At 44.9% G+C, this 13,886-nt stretch overlaps 1 long non-coding RNA gene across 14 annotated transcripts in view; it reads left to right on the forward strand.

Annotated features, from left to right (window-relative positions):
- The first annotated feature begins 695 nt into the window (after positions 1-695).
- Positions 696-13,886, forward strand: part of LOC135299017 (uncharacterized) — a 28,913-nt gene continuing 15,722 nt past the window's right edge. For 2 of the 14 annotated variants that reach the window (XR_010361045.1, XR_010361036.1), the window contains exons 1-8: positions 700-829; positions 1,428-1,516; positions 1,751-1,914; positions 8,847-8,929; positions 10,236-10,282; positions 10,414-10,504; positions 10,616-11,086; positions 11,725-11,828. This is a non-coding gene — a long non-coding RNA (uncharacterized LOC135299017). The other 12 variants (XR_010361038.1, XR_010361047.1, XR_010361044.1 and 9 more) reach the window with 12 other exon arrangements.

A 13,886-nucleotide genomic window follows, 5' to 3' on the forward strand; every position in this document is an offset into this window, starting at 1 on the left:
TTTGAAATTAATTTACTGGCTGGCCAGCTGCCCACTTTGTGTCCATGGCTGCTTCCCCTCCATGTGCAGTATGGGGGGTGCTCGCTGAAGGGGGGTGGCTGCAGGTGCTGCAGTGTTCTGTGCCCTAAGCAGCATTGCTGACCTGTGGGAAGTGCTTTAGGACAGGACTGCTGTGTGTGCTGTGGGACAGTGGGGAAGGGACTGCAGGAGGAGATTCCCGGATCTGCTCGTGCTCTCAGTCACTGTCACAGCACCAAGCAGCAGCCTTGTGCCTGCCAGAGAGTGTGTGTATTGCTGTGATGCTCAGGCTTGAACAAGGGCTTTAGGAGTCCCTGGAGCCTTCAGAAAGCTCCTGAAGGCTGTCCTGATGGGCAGAAATCAACGTAGTTTTATTTTTTCTCTTTCCTCCAGAAGTGCTTTCCTGCTGTTGTTTTCAGCTCAGTTAAGCACATCTGTCTACTTGATCTGTCACAGACATGTTTACAGGTGCTGGCTTTGACTTCTGCTCTCTGTGTGCTACTTCAAATGACTCATGGCAGAGTTGGGTCACCATCCTGCTGAAGGGGACACGCTTTGTCTTATTGATTTGCCTGGGATCATAACCCAGGGAGGTGGCTGGTCCCAGGGGCATTTCTTATGTCAAAAAGTCTTCTCAAAGAGCAGAAACTTTCAAGAGAGGCTGTAAAAGCTGCTTCTAACTGCTTAAGTTGTTAAAGGAGACAAGGTTAAGGGAATTCACCTGGAAAGCTGCTCAGCTTTTTCTGGGTGCTAATGCTAAACCCAAACCCATAGATGTCCTGCAGCTGTAGAGGAACAGCCCGGCTGGAAGGTCAGTAGAAACCTTTTTCATCTGTGAAAGGGCAGATGCTGTCCCTGGGAGCAAAACTGCTACTGCATCAGTACAGTTCTAGAAAGTGAATTGATCCAGCAATACTTGTCTTACTTCCATATGAGAGGACAATTTTAAAAGTCAAAGGCATCTTCTTTAATGCCCACCTATTTATCAGAGTGGTTTCAGCCAGGGCAGTTCCTATGCAGATCTGCTTTCAGAGACAGCCTCACACCCTCTTCACCATCCAGGAAAAAGCTCTGTGAGTGGTGTGATCACTTAAGAAATGTGGTCTCCATCTCTATTCCAGCAGAGCTTCTGTCCAACTCCTAGTGCCCTCGGGCTGGGTTTGTAGGATGAAGACATTTTACCTGATCCATGCTGGGGGAAAGGGATAGACTGCAGCTATGAGCAGGGCAAAGGGAGGGCAGGTGGAGGGGAGGAGGGGAAGTGTGTTCAACATCTCCATTTTCCAGCGCCCTGTTTATGCAGCGCTGTGCCCTGAGCATGTTTAATGGCACTCTGTGCTCTCTCTGGCCCTATAAAGAAAGGTATTCTTATCTTGAAGAACCCACTCAATGTGCTTTATGGTCTCCAGGAGTGAGGATGAACTGCAGATAAGGATTTCACAGTTGGCTGGTTTATCTCAGTCAGGCTATGATGCCTGTCCACCTGATGGATTGCCAGGTAAAATGGAGGATAAAAAGACCTTTATTCACCAGGGAAGGTGATGATGGCTTGGAAATGGAGATGAGTTTGCTGCAAAGATGGCAGGCACCACTGCCATGAAGGCTCAGTGCTGCTGAAGGCTGTCCCTCCTCTGTGAAGGCCAGTGAATGAGGCACCACTTTGCCACGTCTGGTTGTGTCTCACTGTCTGAACCACTGCCAGCCACCACTTTGGGCTCTGTATTTTCATTAGAAACCTGCCATCAGTCAAGAGAGGAGAACAGCAAAAATGAGGAGGCGGTGACAAAGCCTGGGACTTGTTGGAGGCACCATTTCTGTGTGGTTCTGCTGGATGGAAGACCTTAAGAACTAAGGAATCCCCAAAACACCGCCTGGGCTTGAGGATGATGGAGGCAGGTAAATCTCAGCTTTGTTTCCCTGTTATCCTTCTATGGCCTGACTTGGCCTGTACTCCTCCAACACAAAGCTGTGATTTCTCTTGCTCCTCTGGCTTCTACGTCTGTGTTTTGGCTCTGTTACTGCAGGGCAGGACCACAGTTCCCTGAACTGCTCTGTAGTTCAACACGATGCCAAGGCTGCCCAGCCATTATTGGAAGTGTCATGCTTTTGCAGTAGTTCTATGCCACAAGCAATGTGAGTTTAGAAGCTGCAAAAGTTTGGTAGATTTTTGTCTATCAGTGCTCTCAGGCTCTGCTGAGCCCAGCCTTTTCTGGTCTCTGGGGTATTGTTAAATTGATTTTGCTCAATTCAGGTTTTCTGTAGTGAGAACGGCCAGATCTCATCTGTGTCTTAGGAATCTCCATTTTACAAGATTCAGGTGGTTTCTTCACAAGAGATTGTAGTGACTTAGAGGGATGGAAGGGTGTAAGAGGAACCTGATCAAAGTAATTGATCCAGCTGAGGCATCACGATTTGGCTGTAGCTGGTTAGTGAGGCAAGGGCTGGCTGGAGGTGTGAGGATGGTTTTCCCCTCTCCTGCTCTGGCTCAGGGAATCTACAGACTTGTCCTTGTACCGTGTGGTGGCAGCCTTGCACACGGTAAGTGCTCTGGCTTGCCTGCTTGCATGACTGGTTTTGTTTGCAGCATTTTTCACGGTGGAGAGCTCAATGGTCCATTCATGCTGTCAGCTGGGTAATATGGTACTGTAATGTAGTGGTCTCATCCTCACAGCATCAGCAGTGCAGAATTGCTTCTGTTCCTTGCTGTGCTGAAGGCATCTATAACTCAGTGTGAAATGTCAGGCTTGGTGCTTCAACATCCATTGTCAGCACTGCAGGAGTGACAGGGCTGTGCAGGAATGAGGGCATGAGGATGTCTGGGGCATGTGAGATCTCACCCAGCCGTTCAGATCCTTGCCTGGCAGCCCCGGAGGTTTCCAAGAGCTGTGAGCAAGGACTGGTAGCAGGTAGAAAGGGCCATTCCCAGCTGACTCTCTTCCTCTTTCCCTTGCTAATTCACATAGGATTTTTCTGTCTGTACTGTGTCCCACTCTGAGCCCCATCTGGGAGAGCTGGGATCTCTTCTGCTCACAAGTGTGCCTGTGCTGGTTCTCCAGGGGAGGAAGGGGACAGGTGGTATTTATCTTGATTGAGCTGCAGGCTTGTGTTTGGCAGGGCTTTCCAGCAGCAGTGGCTGAGCAGGTTGTGGGCATACTCAGGAGTGAGTCACCAAGTAATAATGACAGTAGGAAGCAGAGAAGAGAGATGCTTCAGGAGTTGTTCAGCTTTTCCTGCTGGGAGCCAAACACGGAAGCAAGGTTTACTTGGAGTGGCAGGAAACATCTAAATTGAAAGGTCAGCTGAGGTAATCTGGGGACATGGCTCAGCTGTGGTCTCTGTCTCAAATTCTCTTGTGTCCCTGTCACCAGATGATAGGAGACTTCCTGGCAGATGCATATGATGTTGCAGGAGAACTTCCTACCTGTCAGCTTCTCTAGCCACCACAAATCTCATCAGACTCATGTGGCTGTCCTAAGGGACATTTGCTTCAGTGTAAGCTGGTTGTACTAGAAATGATCCAAACCTTTCATATTTAAACAGCATGTACTGCTGTAATAAAAGCACCTGCATGGAGATGACAGTTTGCTGAAAACTGGTTTACACCTCACTGAGCTCCAGCAGAAAGGAGGGGTGTGATTTGCAACATTGGTTTTTACCACTAATTTTGGCTTTCACTGCCATTTCTGATCAGAGATGAATGTATGGCATAGTAATTAGTTAGGGAGAATTTTCTAGGCTGCATTCTGAGGAATACAAGACTACTGCTGTGTTTTTCCCTCTGCAATATATGCTGGTCAGGTCGTGGAATGAGGGAGTTCTGCTCCCTCCATGTTTGCTGTGGTTCTGATGTGTGTGCTACACTGAGGCCTGGTACCCTGTGGGCACATTGCCATTACTGTGGGATCCTGCAAATCCCAATTTTCCTACATTTAGAGACACTTCTGCTTCCAGGTGCTGGCCCCATGACAGTAGAAAAATCTACTGGTGAGTTTCTTTTTTGGTTTATCACACAGAGGGCATCCTTTGCAGCAGATCTAATTTTGCTTTGGGCTTCAAGTGGAGGGCTTGGAGCTATGAGATGAGTTTGTTGTAGGAACCAAGTGCAGTGCAGTAACTAATGACAGGATAACACCACGGGAAAGCTTAAGAATGAACTACAATTACTAATGGCAGTTTTCAAGTGCAAAGGACAAAGAAGCCTACTTGTGGCCTCCTACTCATCTATTTGCTATTACTTTAGCATGGAGCTTTTCCTGCTGGTCAGCTTTTCCTGCAAGATCCTCGCCCTGTGATGTTGTTCCACTTCCAGAAGAGTTTGGGGAAGAAAGGCCCCTCAGAGTAATCTTTGTGGGAAATTCCCGTCACTGCCATCAGGGCAGAGAGGACAGGCTGAGCTTGCAAACCCCCTGTGGGCATCCCTCAAAACCTATCACAACCAGGAGCCAAAGAAGTTGCCTTGGAAACTGTGACGAACTGAATTTGCAGGGAGCTCCTGCCAGGCTAACTGGAATTGCAACGTAAATACTGTAAATGCCGGTCCCACTTCTGGCATCAGGCAGAGCTCAATAATCCTGGGGATGCTCATCCCAAGCCACATCCTGGGCAGCTTTTCAGTTTCAGGTCTGCACAGCTTAGGGAACTTGAAGAGAGGCAAAGTTTGTATCAAAGTGCTTTCTCCCCAGAGCAAGAGTGAGGTCAGTCAGATGTGCCTGTTCCTTGGTTGTGTTATCCTCTGAGAAAGATGAATGAGCCAGGTACATTTGCATTTGCAGCAGTGAAAGAAAGGGATTCTGCATGGAGTGGGAAAGGAGATGGACCGGAAGACCAAGCAGCTGATAAATTGCCTAAGGGACAAAGAGAAGTTACTGAATTATTTATTTTTTTTACACTTGCCATGGGCTAATTAAGGAATCTATGTAATGCTGGAAACCTTTGAATGTTTAATGGAAAAGCAGCTAATTAATTAACATTACAAATCATAACCATTAAGGAATTAATCTTTCATGAACTTAATTAGGAATGGTGAGTGAATGGGTACATGGGACGATGACTTTTGGAATATGAATTATGGTTGTTTCTTTTCTAATCACTGCTGGTTAATGAAGACACAGCAATATTACTGAACAAACAATGCAGAAGGGAACAAGGCTGTGTAATGATCCCAACTAGAAGTGATAATTGATTAATTTGTGGGGAAGGCTCACAAATTGGAAATGCTATTTGGCATGATCATTCTGTTGCTAGAGATGACCATTTGCTCATGGCAATAAATGGCTAAATTGTCATTGCATAATTTTGCCTGGAAGGCAAAGCTGGTTGGCTGAGCCTTTGTGTCCAGCTCCCAGGGCTGGTTGTGGTCACTGCCCAGGGACCTCAGGAGCTCTCTCATCACCAGGTAACATGATGTAGATGAGAAATACAGATTTTGAAAGAAGAAAAATGGCCACAGTGCTTTGTGAGGGCTGTACAGAAAGAAATCAGAAGGTCTGAGAGTGTTGCAGTGGTCTGGATCATGTGGCATTTCCCTAAGGGTGTGTTCTGCTCAGTCTGGGCTCAAAAACTCCAAGTGATGGTTCCCAGGGTGTTCCGATCCACCTGGGAATTTCAGACTATTAAAAACGTGTCTCTCATTTTGTGCCTATATTGGGGATCAGCTTCCTCTTGTCTGACTGCCTTCTGCTAAACAGAGATCCTACACCAGGGTGGTGTGCCTGTGTTAGGGGTGGTCCCAGTGGTGCTGGGCAAAGCCCTAAGTGAGCAAAAAAACTTTCAAATGAGGTTTGGAGAGTTTTCTGGCTTAGTTAATGAGCCCTGATTCCTGTTCAGTGCTCATTTGGGGATCATTCTGCTAATAATTGTTCTCGGCTTGGCAGTCAGAGTGAGGCTAAGGACTCACTTTGGATGGGGGAAGAGACAGATCTTAGAGGGATTTACCTAGAGAGCACATTCCAGTGGAGTTAAACTAATAGCAAAATCAGGGAACATTGGCCCTCTATTTTTATCTCTGGTATGACGTTTGACATAAGTTTCCTTCGGGCACTAGACAACAACAAAAATCTGGAACAAAAGCTAATAAATACCTTCCTTTCTTAAAACACAACTTAAACTACATGGTTTAACTCTTCTGACAGTGCTTGATAGATTTCTCTTTCATTGAAGAAACTCCTTAAGAACCTTGTTCTCCCCTCATATTTTTTTAATGTATTCAGGTTTGTTGTTCTGGACAGACAAAATAACCTATCTCAGAGGCTAACACTGTCAAAGAATAAAGGATGGTTATGAACACCACTCCTCACTGGACATCCTTTTCTGATGCACTTGGAGCTGGGTTGCATGTCTGCACAGACATGTTTGCACTCTCCCCTTCCTGCAGAGTAGGAAGTGTGTTTTTCAGGTTGAAGTGGAAGAGGGCACAGGATGTTTTCAGGATTTTGGTGTTCCAGGCTGATTTTGAAGGTCCCTAGTCTTTGGAATTCAGGGACATGTTGTGTAGTACTTGTGCAGTGCAGTAGGATATCTGGAAAGAGGTACTGAAACCAAAGAAATTCTTTCCAGATATCTGGAAAGAGTACTGGAACCTTTGGGTGATGAGTGTTGAAGTAGAGAGAAGTCAAGCTGAACATGGACCCCGCTTAGCAGAATTTGCTCTGATTTCCTGCAGAAAGTCCAGCATAGACAAAAAGGGGTGGGCTCTTACATAATGGGAATTAGAGACCTTGCAGACTGAGCAGTTTGGTTTGTTCTGATAATGGGCCCATCTATAAAATTCATACTTAGTTCTGGCATGAGTGCTGGGACTGTTCCCCAACAGAGCTCATACCTTTTCCTAGAGCAGCCTGTGACCGTGGCGACAATCCAATAGCCCTTGGCATTACTTTGTGTGTGATGCCTGGGAAGGAGCCAATGCCAACACAACTAGCAGACAAGCAGGGGTCCTGGGGGAATGAGGGAGCACTAATTTTTTCATGCTGGGCTTGCTGGCCCTACAGTTAAGGGAAGGTTTTGCACTTTTGCAGAGGAGGCTGCAATAGACTTCGATTCATTCAGATAAATAATGAAATAAAGGAATGACAGTGAGTTCTATTAACATCGGGTTTAGGGTCCTACAATTGCTTTGTGAATTTGGGCTTTAGATATTCGGCAGAAATGGATGTTCATATGACTTGAAGGTATAGACCAGCCCCAGGTGCTCTTTATGGATTTTACTAAAAGGAAAAAAAAAGTGAGCAAGCATATGCTTATCAAGCACATTATTAGGCTAATTTACTGCAGTTTCATGAAACTAATTAAAGAAGAACAAGACAAGGATGAAAATAAGGTCACAATTAAGACTGAATCTATAAATCACTGTATTCAGCAATTTAATACAGCAAGTAATTTAACTGAATTATGAGTTTGGCATAAAAAATAATTACTTTTTGTGTGAATCCTGTTCAGGGGTAGGTAAAGGAGACTCATCTCTATTTGAACTAAAGCATACAATTCATTTGCTCTCATGGATTAATGCATTGACTTTGCTAGTGAGAACTTGAAAGCTTGATCCATTGTGGGCAGAAGCCTGTAGGATCTGGGCACCAGATCTGCTCTTAGCCCCCTAGCCCCTCGCCTGGGGGTGCTGCTCAGTGCAGACAGTTCCATTCAACACCCTGCCCTTGAATATCTCTGTGCTTATGTGGTTTTATTTTGGTCCTTATTTCTCTCTTCCGAGTCTATGCAAATACAAAGGGGCCTGTTCTCACCTTCCTACAAAGGCAATGACAAAATCAGTTTGAGCAGCAGTTTTATTTTGATTACTTATATATACTGACAAACTGGGGGATGCACACACTCAAGAAGAAGACATTGGATCTGTTGGAGTTCTTTTTGGCAAAGGAGAGGTGCAGGTATATTGAGTGATTCCTTGATGGCTTTAAGTGTTGTCACAGAAACCAAGAGATCATTTTAAGATACAAATTTTATTCTGAAAACTTTGGAAATGTTGCTTGCTTCACAGTTAGAAGCAGGATTTTAAAAACTCGTATGTATTCTATGATGAAACTAAGTGTATTAGATATAGATAGATTTATGTTCCTTCAAAGATTCAACAGCATATTCCAAAATCACCAAACTGACAGCGAAAAAAAGGCAGATTAATGCAAACCATTCCACCATAAATAAATTAACAACTGCTAAAAAACCCCGAAACAAACATTTCTGTGTCGAATATCCTTTTACTTTGAATTCCAGAATTTGAAGGAATGCAAAACTCTCTAAAGTGAAGTGAACATATCTTCCAGGGCTGATATATAATCTCTCAGTGTCTTCTTCACTGTGTTTCTACTGGACTGTTTTGAAATATTAGCTCTCAAAGTAAGGAACATTGCTTGTGAGATTTTAACTGTTGTAAAAATAGGTTAAATTTATCTTAAGGTATTTGACTGTCTTATGGCATTACCTTCTATCAGCCATCCTAGTCCAGGACAAGTCTGGGATGACTGCTGGAGCTTACTTCCCTTTTGACATTTCAGGATTTGCTGCTGCTTGTGCCACTCTTTCTTCTCTTATTGCACTATTAAACACTATATGGGAAAGATAATATGTTAACAGTAATAAAGCCCTGATGAACTGGCCAATTCATCTAGTAGCCAAGTATTCATTTTAAATGTTTCTCTTCATTAAGAGGTCTTCAAGAATTGCAGCGTAGTAGATTATTTTTCCAGAACACTTGAGATTATGCCCTTATGGCAAATTTCATATAAAAATGAATGAAAATTATATGAACCATCAACTTTTAATAGTTATACCCTACTCCTAGTGACTACCAACAGCTCTGGCTTCATCTTTCCCAGACTGACACTGCAGTGGAAGATTCCCATTGACCTGTGTGTTGACAATAGAACTGAGAGTCCAGGCGTGTGTGTGGTGCTGACAGGTGAGAAGCACTGGCAGAATGTAAAAACAACCCAAGTCTGAGCACTAGCCAATGTTAGAAGGAACTGGAAACCCAGTGGTTTTTCTCAGCCAGCACTGTTCAGCAACAGGGCCTGTTTGGAACTGATCCACCTTTAAATGTGACCCCTCTCTGGGAGGCTGGATTCGCTTTCTCACATTTCATTCTTTTGGCTTCTACCCCCAGAATATCGCTCACTTGGTGGTGCTCACCCGCATATTACTGCAATTCCCCTAACAGGCAGGCAGCTACATATTGTTCAGGGCAGCCCTTGCCATCCCACACATCCCTTGCCATCTTGTGGGTGAGGAGCCCTTTACTTTTACCCTCCAGAGTGTCTTCCTGGGCATGAAAGGGGTGAATGTGGGCAATGGGTTTCTGACAGCACATGGGTGCAGCAAGGTCTTCTGAAGGTCATGCTGCTGCAGCAGGAAAGACACAAACATGTGAGGGAAACAAACCACAAGGAAATAATGAGTTTTAACCCCACGTGTCTCCTTTTGTCAGCATAGTAAGGTTACCAAAACTAAAGCTTCAAATCAGTGCCAGTGTGTGATTTTTAATGGAACCCTGACCTCTCTCAGATAAAAGGAATTGAAAATCAATTCATTTTCAAGGCAGGATTTGGTAAGAGACAAAGAATGGCTTTGGGGTTTTTTTGGACCCAGTGCACTGAAAAAAAGAATTTTGAAGCGTGATCATCAGGTTTGTTAAATTGCAGGGCTGTCCAAGGTATCTGATATTGATGCCCCTGCCTCTAACAAAATTACTCTCAAGAGGTCAGCAGTGGTGATTTATTGACTTGCAGCAACTGAGAGGTTTAGTTTGGATAAATTCCTAACTGAAATACACCTTCAGAAAGGTGGAATGACCTGGGAAAATGTGAAATTATCTAAAATAATTTATTGTTAATTGTCTCTTAACCTTGGAGTGTCTCAAACTTCTTTCTAACTCAATGGGATTGAAATGAAAAAAAAAATAAAGGAAAACAAAAGGATAGATGAAGGTTCTACAGTCTGATGCTTTAATAAAAATTCCACTCCTGGGTGAAATTGGAACTGTTAAGGAGCAGTGAACTCTGTAACTGGTATTGCATTAGGTGTATTCTGGCCCAACACCAGCTCCTTTGATTTCAACAGCTCCTGAAGATTGCTCTAGTTTTAAATTAGATCAGAGATACAGAGAAGCTTTAATGTTTGTCACTTATGTATCTTATTAGTACCAGGCAGATCTCTGAAATAATGTGGCCCAGAAGAATTTTTTGTTCCCATTTATTCTTCCTCTGCAGGCAAATGTATTAATAAGACAGAAATGAATGCAGTGACAGAGCTACAGGTAAGTGCCACGTTACTGCATCAGAAGAGAAGACCTGCTCCCATGTCTGGGTTTATGGAGAGCAAAAATAGCTGCAAATCAGTCTGTCTGTCAAACTCACCTTAGTTAGGAAATGCCTGTGAGTTTTTCAGGAGGCTTCACAAGCTTCAGTTGGTCTTGAAGCCTCAGTTCCTGGAACCCTGTGATTATGCCAGGCTCGCTCCTTGCTTTAGTTGAAAAAAGGTGAGTTTTGTTTTAAAATATGGGTGCATTTTAATTTTTGTGATTCTTGCAATGGTAAGAACTGACATGGTTTTTTAACAACTCCTCTTTCTCTGCTGGCCACTCATCTAGTGCAGGCCAGGGCACAGTTCGCTCTGTGTTGTGCTCTGCCAGCTCCTTCAGCTTTGTGTCCAGCTGTCATCCCCAGGGCTTCTCCACCCAGGACTGCCTGTGCTCTGAGGGCTCACAGCTTCTGCGTGGTGTGAAACCTGGTTCCCTCCTCTTACCTCTCCACTGGGCACGGGGCTTGCAGCCACACCAGGAGCCCTCTGCCTGCTCGGTCTCAGCTCAGCAGCTCTCGGCAGCAAGAACCACCCATGGTCAAGCCCTGTCCTGTGGGAATCACTGCCAGAGTCAGAGAGGTGAGGGAGAGCGTGCCAGCAAAGATTCCTGCGAGGAAACAAAGCTGGTGCTTGTCGTGCAGGCAAGGTGCTGGGCCTGAGCTGATCTGTGAGTGTGCTGACAGATGGCCTGACTTGAAATACTCTCTCCAAATTCCATTAAGCCCCGGGAAGGCAGCGGGCAGCTCACAGCCGTGAGGAAGTAAGTGGTTTCTTATTAACCAGCCCCCACGCTTCCCAACCCCTGCTAACAGCAGCTGGTGGAGTGTCTTTTCTGGATGTCAGTTATCTCTGTCCATCTGGCAGGTACTTTCAAGCCTGCCAAGATGAGTATAAATAGAAAGGCTTTTAGGGAAGAAATGGCAGACCTCCACTGCAGACCCTGTGTGTGCTGGGTTTTGAGGGGTCTTGGTGGCTTTTGCTTCAAAGCAGTGTTTTACCATGGATGTTTTAGTATTGGCATAGATGAGAGAGTTTTCTTTAAAAAGGAGGGAATTACTTTCTTCAAGAGAAATTTTTGAGGCTGTTGTCTTACCTCATTTTCAAATGCTGTAAAGAATGATCCTCAAAGCTAGATAAAAGGTTTCTTCTTATTTTATTTTTTTTTTTTCACCAGAGAAATAAAGACTGAGGCAGTGGTTTCAGATTAGGATCAGAGGGACAGAGGTTTTTTAATTTAGAGCCCCAAAATGAAGTTTAAAGGAAACTGAATTTACGTTTTGTGGGATTTGAATGTTGCAACCAGAATCTTGTATAAGCACCAGCAGAGTGCAGTATTAAAAGGAGAGAGGCACCATGGTAGAGATATTTTTAATGTTCTTCTCTGCCCACACCTTTCAGGACATCATCTAGAAGAACACCTTATTCTCAGGTGTAGATCTTCTCTTGACCAGACCATACTCAGATTTGGCAATAGTGGTCCCGTGAGGCTGGAGTGTTGGCAGGTAAGTTAAATGTCAGTGGGTTGAGAAGGCTGCTGGCTAGAGATCTTGGGTTCTGAGAGAGGATGTAGCACTTCATTTCCACCCAAGCATTGCAGTGCCTGCCTACATCCATTGCTTGGTGTAACCCTCTGTTGTTGTTATGATTACTTTGTTCATGTCGAGGTATCTCCAATGCCATGCTCTATCCCTGAGCTAGTGGTGTAAATTCCTCCTGAGGACTCTTATGAGATGAGCACTTTGTCTGGTTCTGACATGGGCTGCTGAAGTTGGGTGAGGTAACTCGTATCCAGTCCCTAACTCAGAGGGGAGACATGAGTTACAGATGTTACAGCAATGGAAGTTCAGGTTCTTATGGTGGAAAGACAACATGAACTACCTTGTGAGCTCTGGTGTTTCTAGGTGGATTTTAAAATGAATATTCTCTATAATAATGCAAACTGGGAACTAACTAGTACTGATTTCCATGGCTGATAAAGCACAGGGAAAAGCTGAGTTTTGCCTTTTGGGCAGAAAGCTTTGTTGACTTTTCCTGGTTCAAGTGGGCAAATAGTGGTGGGAGAAGTTGGGAAAACTGTGAGAAAAAGCAGGAGGAATTGGAAGATGCAGCTTAACAAGATGAATACAGATCCCACTTGAATGAGTGGCAAAAACTACCCCTTTTTCATCTGACTGCCTGGGCAGTCAGCACTGGGTCCCCTTCAATGGAGAGCATGCTGTCTCAGCCATTGTGTGTCAGCCAACAGATAATTGCTGTGTGCTCATAGATTGTGTATTTCTTTACTGTGTATGGATATTCTTATTGTGGTGACAGTTCCAGGGTGCAAAGCTAATCCTGAGGGTTGAGGTTTTGGTGAATGATGTGAATATCTTTGTGATTTCTGTCAGTTGCAATGAAAATATTTGACAGAATAATTTGTGTTTTCTAAAGTGGGCAAAGTGGGCTTGTTGATAGCAAGTGATAAAATAGAGTGTACCCTACAGCACAAGTTTGTACACTTCCTTATCTTTCAATCAAATATGACTGTAAGATGTCCTCTCCTGATGATCAGGAGAAAATGTCAGAAAATGTCTGAGGATCTCAGTGGAGTAGGTAACACCACAAGGTAGCGGTGAGATGTGTTTCAGGACTTGCAGCAACGTGGAGCATGTTCTCGTCTCATGAGAACAATTAGCTGTCCTCACGCTCACATTTAGTAGTGTCTTTTGCTTTAAGTATCTCACCTGTGGTATTTTATTTATCCTCCCTCTGTATGAAATATTCTTTCTCTCCTCAGAGTCCCTGGTACATATATGCCTGTCAAAACCCCACTGTGTTTATCAGGAGCTCTTTTTTCACTTGGGATACCCATGCAGCTGTTACGCTGCTGTCTGCTGGGTGAAAAGATAAATCCTCCAGCCAGAGAATCAGCAGCTTAATTGTTTATTTTCAGTATCATCTTCTGGAGGCTGAAGGCATAGCAGGGGCAGTAGCCGTGCCGGCTGCTCGCTCTGCAGAGCGCTGGCAGCGTGGGCGGCATGCGGCCAGCCGGGCTGCCCTTTGGCAGCGTGGGGCTGTCAGATGGATGGGGTGGCATGTGGCCTCCGTGCTCCAGTGCCCGGGGAGCTGGCTCGGAGCACGCTCCCAGGCACGCGCTCGCCTTCCATGGATTCAGCAGGCTGCTTGCTCCCGTCTGTCTGTCAGAGCTCGTGGGCTTCTCTGGGCAGCCCCTGCCAGGACAGCATGAATGAAACTCTGGTAATTACTACAGCATGACTTCACTAGAGCCATATTGCTGGGGTTCATCTCCAGCTCATTAATTAAATAGTTGCCATGGTGACGGTTGCCTTGGCAGCATGAAATCCTTTCTCCTTCTTTCCCCCTCCTCCTCTCCGCTTCACAGGGTTTCTCATTCATAGCCTTGTGTTTTATATGAATGAAACCAGAGGGAATCACGGGGCTAGGCAGAGAAGTACTTGAGGAAACATAATGCCTGTTTTCCACCACTCCTGTCACCTTGTGGGCATGAATGAGCACTCAGCCCTGTACCCATGTTTTGCTTTTCTTGTGTACATAAAATC

This window comes from Passer domesticus, chromosome 4, assembly GCF_036417665.1.
Source record: "Passer domesticus isolate bPasDom1 chromosome 4, bPasDom1.hap1, whole genome shotgun sequence".
In the NCBI taxonomy this organism is placed as follows: Eukaryota; Metazoa; Chordata; class Aves; order Passeriformes; family Passeridae; genus Passer; species Passer domesticus.